The following is a 12,801-nucleotide window of genomic DNA, read 5'->3' as shown; positions in this document are numbered from 1 at the left end:
CCAGGAAGGAGCAGTTCCCAGAGGGCCACACAGGGCGGGGCGGGGCGGGGGAGTACAGTAGGAAGGTAGACAGGGGTGAGGGAGGAATGAGGCTCCCTGCCAGGACCACAGCAGGGCGAAGACACCTGTCCCTAGGCCCAGCATCTCTCTGGGCGCCCCTGTGGGGGACACAGAGCATGGTGGATGCTGGTGCGACAAAGTGAGGCCCAGGGACGAGGTGGCAGCTGGGGGCCAGAGTGAGCCCTCACTAGCGGGGCTTTCTTTAGCCCTGGTCCCCAGCCGCTGCGGGGCTCCCCAGAACCTCACATCCCTCAGCGGCCTGCAGCGGCCCCAGCCCAGCTCCGAGAGGGGACCTGTGGTTTGGGGTCAGAGCAGGCTGAAGGGCTGACAGATGTAAGGAATTAAGTATGATATCGATCATCGGAGCAACGCTTTACTGCTGCCTCTAAAACCAGGACAAAAGTGGTATTTAAAGCGCCATTTCAGCATGTAACGTACCCAGGTACCGCCAGGCGACACAGACGTTTTATTTCCTCCTGTCAGAGGCAGTGTTTTCAGCTTCTCCTGCCCTCATCTCCAGGGACATCACGGATCACCAGTCCTGTCACAGGAGGGCCCTTGGTGCTGGCCACATGTGGCCAGGGGGCTCAGGCACGGCCTGAGGGTGATCTTCCCGGGGTTCCACGGGGACAGACCTAAGAGGACCTTCTGAGGCTTCTTTCCCAAAGATCCTGCTATCAGCCCCAGCCGAGGGGTCTCCCACTCCGAGAGCCACTGTACTGTTACCACCGGCCCCCGGAGGCCACACCAGGCTTACGGTCTGTGCTGCGGCAGTGGCATCTCACAAGGTCCTGCCCCCCGGGGTCTGCACCCACAGGTGAGGCCTGGAAGAGGCGCCTGTCAGCCTGACCCCTTTCCCCTTGCTTCCCCCGTGCGCTGGTTTGAAAGCTGCTTCACGGGCGTCAGCCATTCGAGCCAACTCGCAAAGGGCAAAGAAGCCATCCACATGTCACACGGATCAAGACTCAGGGCACTAGAGCAGGAGGGACAGGCTGGCCCAGGCAAGCGGGAGTGAGCTTGCTGGCACAGCCGTCCAGGGTCAGATGGCCCAGGGCCCTCACAGGGTAGGGATGGGAGGGATGTGGCTGGGGAGAGGCAGGTCCATCAGGGCTGGCAAGGTGATGGGGAGGCAGGGAGGCTGCCAGAGGGGCTGGAACCTGGCTCGTGGCCACCGCGAGGCCACGTGCATGGAGGCTGGACAGCCCAGGGTACCCACCTGTCCTGGCTTCCCAACCAAGTAAGGAGCCCTGCTCCGAGAACCTACAGCGTGCCCACAGCACCAGGGTGCGGCACCCACACCAAGAAACAAAGCGCCAGGCGACGGGAACAGGACTGAGACACACACTCATCCGTGGAGAAACAGGGACAAAGGCAGCAGCAATGGGAAGATGCGGGCACGCGGAGCGGTGACAGGGGACGCGGGCACGTGGAGCGGTGACAAAGGAAGGCCACAGGCCGAAGACAGAGCAGTTGGAGGCGAGCGGGTCAGAGACACAGCCACAGACATGAGGCCAGTACGGGCCAGAGACCTTCCCAGAAGGGATTCACAGCGCAGCACATTGGCCTTCCCAGGCCTTCCCACTTGGGGCTCTAGCCCCAGCAGGGCCACCTACCTAGCAGGATGGCCTCTGGGACACAGATACCAGGGACCAGCTCCCCACGGGCCCAGAGAGGGAGGTGACCAGCCCGAGATCCCAGCAGATCCCAGCCCCAGACGAAGCCAAGAGGAGGGGGTTCTGACGTCTGCCCCGCTCCCTTCCCACAAGGGCCTCCGCATCAGGCCTGTCCTGGAGCCCCTCCCTTCCCACAACATCCACAGACAGAGCCCAGGTACCGCGTCAGAAAACACGGTCTCACCCCAAATACTCTGGCCACGATCCCTGTCGGGCCAGATGCCAGCAGTCCCCATGGCCAGGGAGGAAATAGTGACAAACACCATATGGTCACAGGAGCCATGCGATCCCTCTGGAGCGCAGGCCAGAGGCTCAAACTGAGAGGGAGATGGCAGTTCAGTCCCATCTGGCAACCCCCATGCCAGCATCCTCCACTGAGGCCAATGCCCCCCCTCCCCGAGCCCCCACCTGGGAAAGCCAAGGAGGAAGCAGTTGGCAGCGTGGCTGAGGTGCACCCCCTGCCTGAACACAGGGCCACGCAGCACGGTGGGGGCCCAGCCTAGCGCGGCCTCCCCTGGGGGCTCTGCATCCTCACTCTGGACCCTCTCACTGGCCTCCACCATTTCATGGGGCCGCCCTAGAGGTGTCCACACTGGTGGGGACAGGGACCACACGTGTGAAGAGACCCTGGACCCAGAGGGACCAGCTGGTCTGCTGGTGGGGTCCTGAGGCCTGAGGGCCCGATGCCAGACAGGGCTGCCCTGGGCCACCCCCCATGGGGCAGACGGCAGGAAGGCCGTCCCAGCTTGTGTACCAGCCAGACCCCGGCACCCAGGGGCCTCTCCTCCCTTCTCGGGATCCTGCGTCCCAGGCCAGTGTGGCCAGCAAGGGGCCGACTACCAGCCCTGCCCAGAAAAGGTCCGCCTCTTTGGCATGAGGTCCCAGGGGGAGATGAGGCGTTTTGGTTTTGTTTTTTTTTTTTTTAAGATTTTATTTATTTGACAAAGAGAGAGAGAGAGAGATCACAAGCAGGCAGAGAGGCAGGCAGAAAGAGAGAGGGAAGCAGGCTCCCCGACAAGCAAAGAACCCAATGCAGGGCTCGATCCCAGGACCCCAAGATCATGACCTGAGCCAAAGGCAGAGGCTTAACCCACTGAGCCCCCCAGGCGCCCCAAGGCGTCTTTGACAGTAAGCATCATGGTCGACGGGGCTGGGGGCAGGCTGGTCCCCCTCCCTTACCTTCCATCGAGGGGGCAAGGCCCTACATTCCCACCTGAGCCCCGGCCCCTCCCCACACTCTGCCAAGGAGCCCGGGCAGGTGTTCTGGCCTCAGGAGGACGGGCTCAGCCCCGCTGCCATGGGGCTGCTGACAGCTGAAAGGACCGCTTGCTTCAAACAGACACAGAAATAAATAAATCAGGCAGGCGTGCTTTGAACCGACTTCCAAATTAAGAGTTGCATCCTTGCTGTCAGGCCCCCGCCAGCACCCTCCGCAGCACCTCCCGAGCAGAAGCGCACCTCAGCCCATTTATTAGAGTGATGAAAGCAAAGGGACCTACAACTGCACTCCTTCCTTAATGAGCAGCCGAAGGGATCGGTAAGCATAATTTCAGAGGCCAGTAATATTTTATATAATCGCCGAGTGGTTTAAATTGAAAACCCCCAACTGAATCAATATTTACTGCGTTGAAACGAAATGAATAGTAATAAGTCACTAAGCTCCCTGTCCTGTTTCATAAAATAAAAAATTATAAAAATGAGCAGAGGCGCGGGGAGGCCATCACATTAACTTTTACGGCACTTGGGGAGCTGTAACCGCCTGTTCTCATAAAATAAAATTCTAAAAAACCTGCCGGAGGAGACCTGCTTCAGCAGGGCTCGGGGAAGCGGGCGGGGCCCGGGTCACCCCCCACAGGCTCTCCCCCAGAACCCTGCCTGGGGCCCCCCAGCACGGAGGCCTAGAGGAGACTCGGCTCCAAGTCGGCAACTGCCCTGCCACCCCCAGGCTCACCCCCTGCTCTCACTTCTTGACCTTACAATGGGACAGGACAGGCGACAGCTGAGAGGTGTCCCCCGCGGGGGAGGGAAAGGCCAGGGCCCTGGGCCGGTAAGGGACGTATGTGAGTGGGGGTGGAAGAGGGGGTTCGGCAGATGCACCCCATCAGAAAGCATAAAGCAGGAGCCTGCCCTGCCTGCATAGGACCGCAGACGCCTAGAAAGGCCAGGCTTTCCCCGGGGGAGCTCTGGGTCCCCCAGGGAAACCACAGCCAACAGGGGTCCTGGGAGCACTTCTGCGACAGGGGTGCTGTGGTGCTGACAGGGACCAGAGCCAAGAGAGAGTCCCCTGGGAAGGGGGACTGTCCTACTAAACTCGGCCTCTGAACAAGGGGTGGAGACTGGCAGCGGGCAGCCACAGGGTCCAGCCCCCCAGAGACTCCTGGACGGGAAGCAAGACCACATCCAAGCAGGGCCACACGAGTTCCCCGCGCTCCTGCAGCTTGAGAACCAAGCACATGTGGCCTTAAGTAAGTCTATGAATGAGTGCTCCCTGCGTGGCCCCTCAGGGAGACGCAGAGTGAACCACGGGAGGTGCCCACACACAGAAAATATGAAAATCAGAAAGACCGTAACACCAAGCACCATCATGGGGACAGAAACAGCACCTCCGCTCTGGGAAGAAGTGGGATGGCGCACTTTTCTGTGTCCCCGCGGGACCCTGCTGGGCGCGCACGGGAGGAGAACACAGGTCTCCGTGGGGCCGGGCGGGAAGAGCCAACGGCCTTCGTCCCCCGTTCTCCACAGCAGGACCCCCACCGTGTCCAAAGACAGGAGAGCTACTAACCAAGGAAGACGATTGGCAGTCAAAAGTGAAGTCTGGGGGCGCCTGGGGGGGGGGCTCAGCGGGTTAAGCCTCTGCCTTCTGTCCAGGTCATGATCTCAGGGTCCTGGGATGGAGCCCCGCATCAGGCTCTCTGCTCCGCGGGGAACCTGCTTCCCCCTACTGTCTCTCTGCCTGCCTCTTTGCCTGCTGTGATCTCTGTCAAATAAATAAATAAATTCTTTAAAAAAAAAAAAAAAAGTGAAGTCCTGGCACTCGTGGCGCGTGGGGGCCATGGGCCAGAACCGGGGAGGGGAGGGATGCGGGATCTCAGCTCCAGCCCAGCAGGCCGCGCGGGGCAGCGGGGCAGAACAGGCATCCTGGGATCCTGCATGTGGGTTGGCGACAGGGAGCGCAAAGGCACTCGGGGTGGCAGGAGTCCCTGACCGGGGTCCGACCGACACAGGCGCGTCATTGGTCAAAAGTCTAAGCTCCGTACACTTGGATTCCTGCATCTCACTGGATATAAATTTTAGCTAAAAAAAGACCTGTAAACAAACGGGGAGCTCTAGCGAGTGCACATCCTGAGAATAAGGGAGCAGGTGACCCCGGGAGCAGGTGACCCCATCGCCTAAGAGCCCCAAGCAGGCCGCCAGAGAAGCAGGAGGGAGCCCCGGCACTGGGCTGGACTGGCGGTGTGAGCACACGCGCCAGAGCCCGCCCAGATGGCAGTGTGTGCAGACTCGGACTCAAGAGGGTCCTCCCTCCGAGACTCCCCTTCCACACACCCCGGTGCCCCCAGGGCCACAACACCCTCGCAGTGGGGGGCCGTGAGCCACCAAGAGCCCCTGCGCTACCAGGAGCTGGGTTCTGCAGGCAGGTGGCCAGCCCCAGGCTGGGGGAGGGAGCGTTCCTGGTGAGCCTGGAAGCCACGGGGGGCCACATGGCAAGGACCCAGGCTCCTCAAAGGGGCTTCCACAGGCCCCTTCACATGGGACAAACTGAGGGTCAAAGTGAATCGCTATGAGAAGCGATTACAGACTGTCGGGTCTCAGCATAGGAATCTGGAGTCCACACTGTTAGGAACAGATCCACGAGCAGGTGCGGCACTGGGAGAGAAGGGACAGGATTCCTGGCAGGACACCCTCCAGCAGGTACAAAAGGGGACAAGGGCAGAAATCACGAAGGGTCTGGAAGGTGCGGGCGAAGCAGGAGCGCGACGCTCTGCGCTGGGTCGACAGGCCTCTCTGCTGGCACCTCGAGTGGGCATCCGGCCACCAGCAGGAGGCCAGGCCAGGCCCAGAGCCACACGGAGGGTCGCCCAGCGCTGTGGCGACATTCCTCTGTTGCAGGCGCATCAGAGCCTCCCGAGCTCATGGCGGCCTCCAAGCCCGGGACGCTGCAGGAAGCACCCGGCCCCCGTTCTCCGAACCATCAGGGTCAGGAAAGACGGAGCCAGGCGAGGGCCGGACGCCAGGACCCTGACAAGACACAACACCCAAATGCCGGGGGGGGCGTGCACAACCCGCTCTGCCCCCAGGCGGCCCTCCCCAAGCTGGGGACGCACCTCAGTGGCCAGTCAAGGAGCACCGAGTCTCCAGCTCCTACATGGACGGCTGTCCACGAAGGGAGGGAGAGAATGATGCGGCAGATGAGGCAAAGCCTAAGTCCTCCGGGAACTGTGGTGAGGAACACACATTCTGTAACTTTTCTCTACGTACAAAAATATATCGAAATGAAGTTACTGAAAAAAACTAAATGCAAGAAAGTAACCTGGGCGCCAGCCCCAGAGCACATCTGCCTCAGGCAGGCGGCAGCCAGGCCACGACTGCCCACCAGGCTGGCCGGAGACACGCGCCGGCAACACATGCCGCACCAGGGCCAGCACAGTCCTGGGTGGCTAGACGCCCCAGGGCAGGAGCAGAGCCAGGGTCACCCGCTGCCTGCCCAGCCCTGCAGAGTCAAGGCTGCCCAATGGGCTCCGGGATACGGTTAGGCCTACCGCCTGAGGCCCAGTCAAGCCGCTGCCCTTGAACCTGCCCAGCCTCCGGCTCAGGCTTCACGCGGGGGCGCCGTGTCCTCTGCCAGCGGAGAGCCCGCCACCTCCGGTTACCTGCGGCCAGGCCTGGGCGACACGCACACATCCCAGGTAGCCACATCCCAGGGACATTCTGCCACTGGCTGCTCAGGGTCTATCCCCCACCGGGCCACAGCTTCCGGACAGGTGGCAACCTGACCCGGGGCAGCCTCCACAGACCTCGGACTGGAGGCCGGCCTGGGCCCCCCGACCCCGTTCCACCAGGAACCAGGGAGGGAGGCGACTCAAGTACGACCCAGTTAAGAGCCGGGACTCAAAGCAGCCCCAAGTCTGGCCTGGGTCCAAGGCCATCTTCCTACCGCATTCGGGGCCTAGAAGCCCCTGTTGGTGTGGTCAGGCTCCCCTTTGCACCGAGTGCCCCTGGCCCAGACACTGACAAGCCACCTACATGGTCTACATCCAGTGGGTGGCCCTCCCCTCGCTCGCCCTGCTGCCCTCTGAGGGGACCGTGGACACGGAGATGAGTGGGGGTCACCCCCCCACAGGCCTAGCCATCCCAGTCAGGGAACCCCAGATGGGATGGTGATGCCCCCACACTTTCCTCCCTGGGTGGAGAGGACCAGGCGCCCGAGGGCTCTTCGGGCACCGTCGAGCAGAAGAGTGGGCCGCAGTGCCTGCCCAGCGCCCAGGGAACAGGCCATTCCTGGGGGCCAGGCACACGCAGCCTAGGCAGGACAAGCAGGCACATACCCACACCTGAGTCCAGCAAGGAGAGCCCGTGCGGGGCAGAGAGCAGTCCCCGCGGCACACACCAGGGGCTCCTCCCGAGCTGCTCTTGCCCTCTGGAAAAACGCTGTCCCTCCCACAGGCATACCCAGCAGGGCAGGGCCAGCCCGGGCCTTCCCTGCATCTGACAGACAAGCAGGACCGCCCTGACGGCCCGTGGCACAGAGCAGGCCACGCCTGGAATGGCGTCCCACACCCATACCCCAGCTGGCTCCTGTGGGAAAGCAGCCGGGCAGCTCTCTTCCCTTGATGGGGACACTTCTACTTGTGACAGAAGCAACTCCAAGTCCTGCTGCCTGGGCCATGGTCTCTCAGCACGTTCGCGGACAGTGGGAGCCGTGCCTGGCCTGGCACCCTTCTCAGGCTGCTGGGACAGAGGCTGCCCTCATGGGACAGCTGGGGGAGCCAGGCATGGTGAAGGCTTCCCAGGCTGCACATCAGAGGGCAGGCAGGCACCCCCAGGAACACGCCGGCAAGGTCAAGACCAAGGTTGGCCACGGCACATGCCCTGGGCCTGAACACAGCAGTCGCAGCCTGGGAAAGGGGTTTGCCAGGCAGAAGGGCCGCAGCCCCCCTAACGCACCCCACACCCCCACTGGCCCAGCAGCAGGGCTCAGGGCCCAACTTCAACACCACCCTTTGGGCGGCCTCTGCCCTCTGAGCGAAATGTTCTGGACTCCCTCCCCAGGTCCCCGCGAAAGGCCCCCGCAGCTTGGCCCACACCGACCGCAGCCGCCCCGCCCCTAGAGAGGCCTTCTCCGGGCGTCCTGTGGCCCTGTGCACCCTTCCCAGCCCTGACCGCCCCATGGAGGTGCCTGCCTCCAGCTGGAGGGGAGCACTGTGGGCCAAGTGGGCCCGGCACGGGATGGTGGCACCCCTCTGTCTGCGGGGGAGCCCCGCTGCCTTGTCCCAGGCTGTTAGCCCCATCACAGGTCCTGGCCTGGGCTGAGCGGGAGGGACCCATGGGCATACCACCAAGCAGGCCCCTCGCCAGACAGAGCCAGGCCTGAGGTGTGGTCGGGACGTGGAGGGGGCGCCCCATCATGGGGGGGACTCGCTAAGAGCTCTTCTCACTGCCACAGCCTTCGGGGCAGGTCGGGAGGCTGTGGGAGCCCCAGGTCCATGGGCCCGGTCAGGGTAGGTCTGGGGAGGGGCAGGCATTCCCCGAAAGAATTAAACCTCAAGCCCCACAATGGGGTGGCGTCGGGACGCGCACCTGTGGGAGGGGCTCAGGGCTATGGCTGTGAGGACGGGGCCCCTCGATGGGACTGCTGCCCACGACGGACTGCTTGGTGCCGTGCCGGCACAGGACCGGGGCCAACGCTCGGGCGCTGTCTCTGCCTCATGGGGCGGTGGGGAGAACGCAGCTCTCTGCAGCTGAGCCGGGAGCCCGTGGCACCGCCACCCCGACCCCAGACGCCGGCCTCAGATCTGTGCCCGACAGCCCGGTCCTGGGGCAGGCGGACGGCAGAGCGCGGCCACGGCTGGGCATGAGGGGAGCACCGGGGACCCCACAGCCGGCCCCCAGAGGACACAGCCCCTCCTCCGGCTCGACTCCTCTTTAATGAGACGTCACTTGGGAAAAGCATTTCAGAGCCTTCAAAATCGCAGCCCGAAGCTCGTCAAACCAGCCGGAGATTACTTAAGATTTAGCGCACAGACACAAAAATAAAACAGCCCGGAGCGAGGCGGCCCGCGCGGCGCTGACAGCACCATTTGTAGCCGGGTCCACGCCGCCTCCAGCCTCGGCCGCGTGAGTGCAGCGGCTCCCGCCTGCTCCGTGCTGTCACGTCAAATGAATTTGGTAAGAGAAAAAAAGCGACAGGCACTTTAGGGATATAAGTCACATTTCAGCTTCAGTTCAGATTAATGACCTCGCCAGGAGCCGCCGCTGAGGGCGCAGGCAAATCCGCAAATCTGAGAACAAGAACACGAAACCCACACACGGCGTGAGCCTCAGCCCCCCGGGCGCTCCAGGACCCACTTCCACCCTCCAGGGCACCCCACCCCTGGGGCTGGTTCTGGGCACCGGCAGTACAAGGTCTGAGGGGCCCAGCCCGGCCTCCTGCGGGTCCCGAACCGATGTGGCCCACAGCCTCCAGGGCCATCAGCCACTGTCCCCGCGTCCCGGTGGCCGGAGGCCAGGAGCCTGCCAGCCCAGGGGGGAGGGGGACTGGCAGGCACCGCAGACACAGCACCCCCGACGCAGCTAAGAGTCCTCGCCAGGAAGGGCTGCTCTTCCCCAACTCCACTGGCAGAGGGAGTCATGGATCCTGGACCCAGCCTCCAGGGACAAGCCTGGCACCGGCCCGTGGTCTCCATCGCCGTGCTAACTAACACCAGGCCCCCGGGGGCACAGGACCGAGTGCCGTCACCCCCACCACAATGAGCGCTGTCATCCCTCAAAACAAGGAGGACAGGCACTGGCCATGGCCGCTGGCCAGTAGCTTCAGGGCGGTGCTCAGGATGCCTGGCTTCCCGGGCCGACAGCCCTGCCCCCGGCCCTCCTGCCTGCCCCAGGTCACACAGCCTGTGCTACTCCCCGGTGCCCCGCAGGCTCCCCGGGGAGGCAGCGAGTGTCTGCAGGAGGGCGGGGTCAGAGGCCAGCGCTGGCCCTCCTGGCTCCTGCGTCATCAGCCTTATCTTCCACCTGTGTCGATCAGCCCCTACATGCCGACTGAAACTTCTAAGACTGCTGGGGCCTGTCTGCCGCAACCCCCAGGGGTGTTCTCCTCTGAGGTGGGTACAGAGCAGGAGGCCCCAAGAGGGCTCATGGCCCGTGGGCTCAGGCTGGCTACCTGCTTTCTCACCACCACAGCCCTGATCCCACACTGCCTGGGGCCCCACCACCAGCTCAACCCCTCCTTCTGCCCAGGGAAAAGGTCTAACCCAAGGCAGAGGTCAAGGCCATAGCCAAGGCCAGTTGGCCACACAAGGCCGTGGGGCCCGCTGACGGAGCTGAAAGCAGCAGGAAGGTGGGCCCCACACCAGCCGCCGGTCCTGAAGACAGGCCTTTTCTGCTGCCTCGACAGGCCAAGCCCAGGCGTGTGCAGCCAAGAGCACGACCAGGCAGCCGCTCTGCTGAGAACACAGCCCCCCAGGGTCCGGGTGACCTTGGGCAAAGGAAGCCCAGTCCACCGGCAGACACATTTGGGACCCTGAGCCACTCAGCCCTCAGCAGCCACCCCCTCAGCCTGCAGGCCTGGCAAGCCCACCAAGCCCAGTGGCCTGGCATCCCTGGAACCCAGGGCTCTGAGCTCAGGCCGTGTCTGAGACGCTGAGGCAACATGGTCAGGGCAGACAGAGACCCCAGTAAACGAAGCCTCCACACGCGGCCTGAGCTCATGTGCAGCCGTCCGGAGGGTGGGCTCAGCCACGCCTGCCGGCACAGGGCGGGTTCGAAGGCCTACAGCACCTGGGGACCTGGCCTGAGCCTGTTGCCGCCCAGCACAAGCCAGGGCTATGGCACCTGAGCCGTGTGGCCCCCAGCATGGCCTGGGGGAGGGCTGCCCGGAGCCAGCCAGGACGGCGCCCTAACTGTTCCCACCCACCAGACCCCCAGGTGGGCCCCTGTGCCAGGGCACCCAGACAGCCACGGCCCTCCCTGCAAGGCAGCCAGTCCAGCGCCGTCTCCGCTAGGGTGAGGAGCTTACAGGGCACAGTGGCCGAGCAGGGCCGGCAGCTGGATCTGTGCCCATCCATTCGCAGTCTGGCCTGGGGCACACACAGTCCACCCCATCTACCTGACCCGAGGTCCGAGCTCACAGGCCTGCCCACACGGCTCTGCAGCTCCCACACTGGGGCGAAGGCCTACTCCCCGTCCTGCTGCTGACCGGGCTGTTCTCTACCTAATGGCTTGATGCTCCGGCTGTGCGAGGCGGCTACTGCACAGCGGCGCACCCGGCCACCTCTCACCCACCCATCAGCCCTCACCCCCCAGGGCCTGGCTCCTGTTTCTGCTCGGTGATCCCTGCAGGGCCCAGCCAGCTCAGCACTGGCCCAGCGGAGCCCAAAGCAGGGGCCTTGGTGGCACTCGGAGACAGAAGCTACCCTCAGCCCCCAGCCACACCCCCGGGGAGAGGCAGAGCCTCGCAGGGGCTCAATGTGGGGCCGGAATGCGGACTGCAGGAGGGGAGGCACGAGCAGGAATCAATAAATCTGAACCTCATTCACGATGATCTGGGGCTCTTATTAAGTAAATTAATTTAAGTTAATTTAGCTCGATCATGACTCCCGATCACAGTGATTTAGTGAGGGGGAAATTGCATTAGGAAAGGCCATGCTCACTAGATAGGAGAACGGAAGAAAATTAGACCCACTTAGCACTGTGAATTAATATGGAAATAGCAGGTGTAAATTTAACCTTATCGAGAGAGTGAAAATTATCTTCATAAATTTGTAGAAATAGCCCCCAAGATACTTATAAATCTATTTAAAACAAAAATATTACAAAAAGTGCAGTAAAATTAATTTAAAATATACTTGCAGATCTTGCCTCCAGGAAAACTGGCAGCAGGGCCAAGTTCAGTGCAGCCTCATGGGAAGGGAGGAGACGGTGGGCGCTGCTGCCTGCCTGGGTGGGCTGGTCGCCCAGGACACGAGCCGTGGGCCGGCTTCACAGCCGCAGAGCCCGGCAGCCACTGGTAGGGGGAAGCTCAGAGTAGTCTAGCGGGATGGCCCCTGCCCAGGACTAGAGGTGGTCCAGCCCCTCGGAGCACAACGATCCCCTGCCCCACAGCCTCTAGCCAGAAGTTACGTGCCCTAGAGTGCCCGTGGAAGCCAGGAGGAGGAGTCCCACACTGCTCCCCGAGGAAGTAAGCTCCCGGTTGGGGGTGGTGTGAGAGGACAGAGGGAGGTCTGCCCCTGCCTGGTTTCCCCCCCACCCGCCAGCGCTGTCACCCTGTCACCGAAGGAGGAGCTGCACCCCATGCTGTATCTCCTGAGGCCACAAGGCTGAGCAGGCTCAAGAGAGAGTCCCCAGCTTTGGTTCCCTAATGTTGCTGCCCCAACGAGCCCTCTCGTTTCCAGGCTTGGGGCACCCAGAAAAGGGGGCCTGCACGCGGTCAGCCAGAAGCAGCCTAGAGCAAGGCTGCTGCGCACGGGGGCAGCACGGAGGGGCCCACAGCCTCACCTCCGGCCCTGCACTGCAGCTCCCCGCTTCCGCGGCACTGCTCGGGGCCCAGACTCTGACCGGAAGTCTCCCCGTGAAGGACGCCCAGGTGCAGCTCAGCGTGACCTCACCGGTCTGGATGGTGGCTGTCCCCTCAGTCATAGCCCACCAGCTGGCAGCTTCCTGACAACGGTGGGGGGCTCACGCGTTCGTGCACGCAGCCCACACGAGCCGGCTGTATGTCGGGACAGAGACCACTGAACAGATAAACGAGCCCATTCCTCCGCCAGCAAACTGTGGGCCCAGCACTTCTGCGTGGCAAGCTCGGGCCCCAGCAGGCCCCGGGCCTGTGGCTGCCTGGACGAGAGCCTCCTAC

General features: G+C 63.1%; 1 protein-coding gene across 2 annotated transcripts in view; it reads right to left on the bottom strand.

Annotated features, from left to right (window-relative positions):
- ZC3H3 (zinc finger CCCH-type containing 3) overlaps window positions 1-12,801 on the bottom strand; it is an 81,943-nt gene that overhangs the window by 35,895 nt on the left and 33,247 nt on the right. The window lies entirely within an intron of this gene.

This window comes from Mustela lutreola, chromosome 3 (genome assembly GCF_030435805.1).
Source record: "Mustela lutreola isolate mMusLut2 chromosome 3, mMusLut2.pri, whole genome shotgun sequence".
Lineage (NCBI taxonomy): Eukaryota > Metazoa > Chordata > Mammalia > Carnivora > Mustelidae > Mustela > Mustela lutreola.
This window is presented reverse-complemented; position numbering and strand designations above follow the sequence as displayed.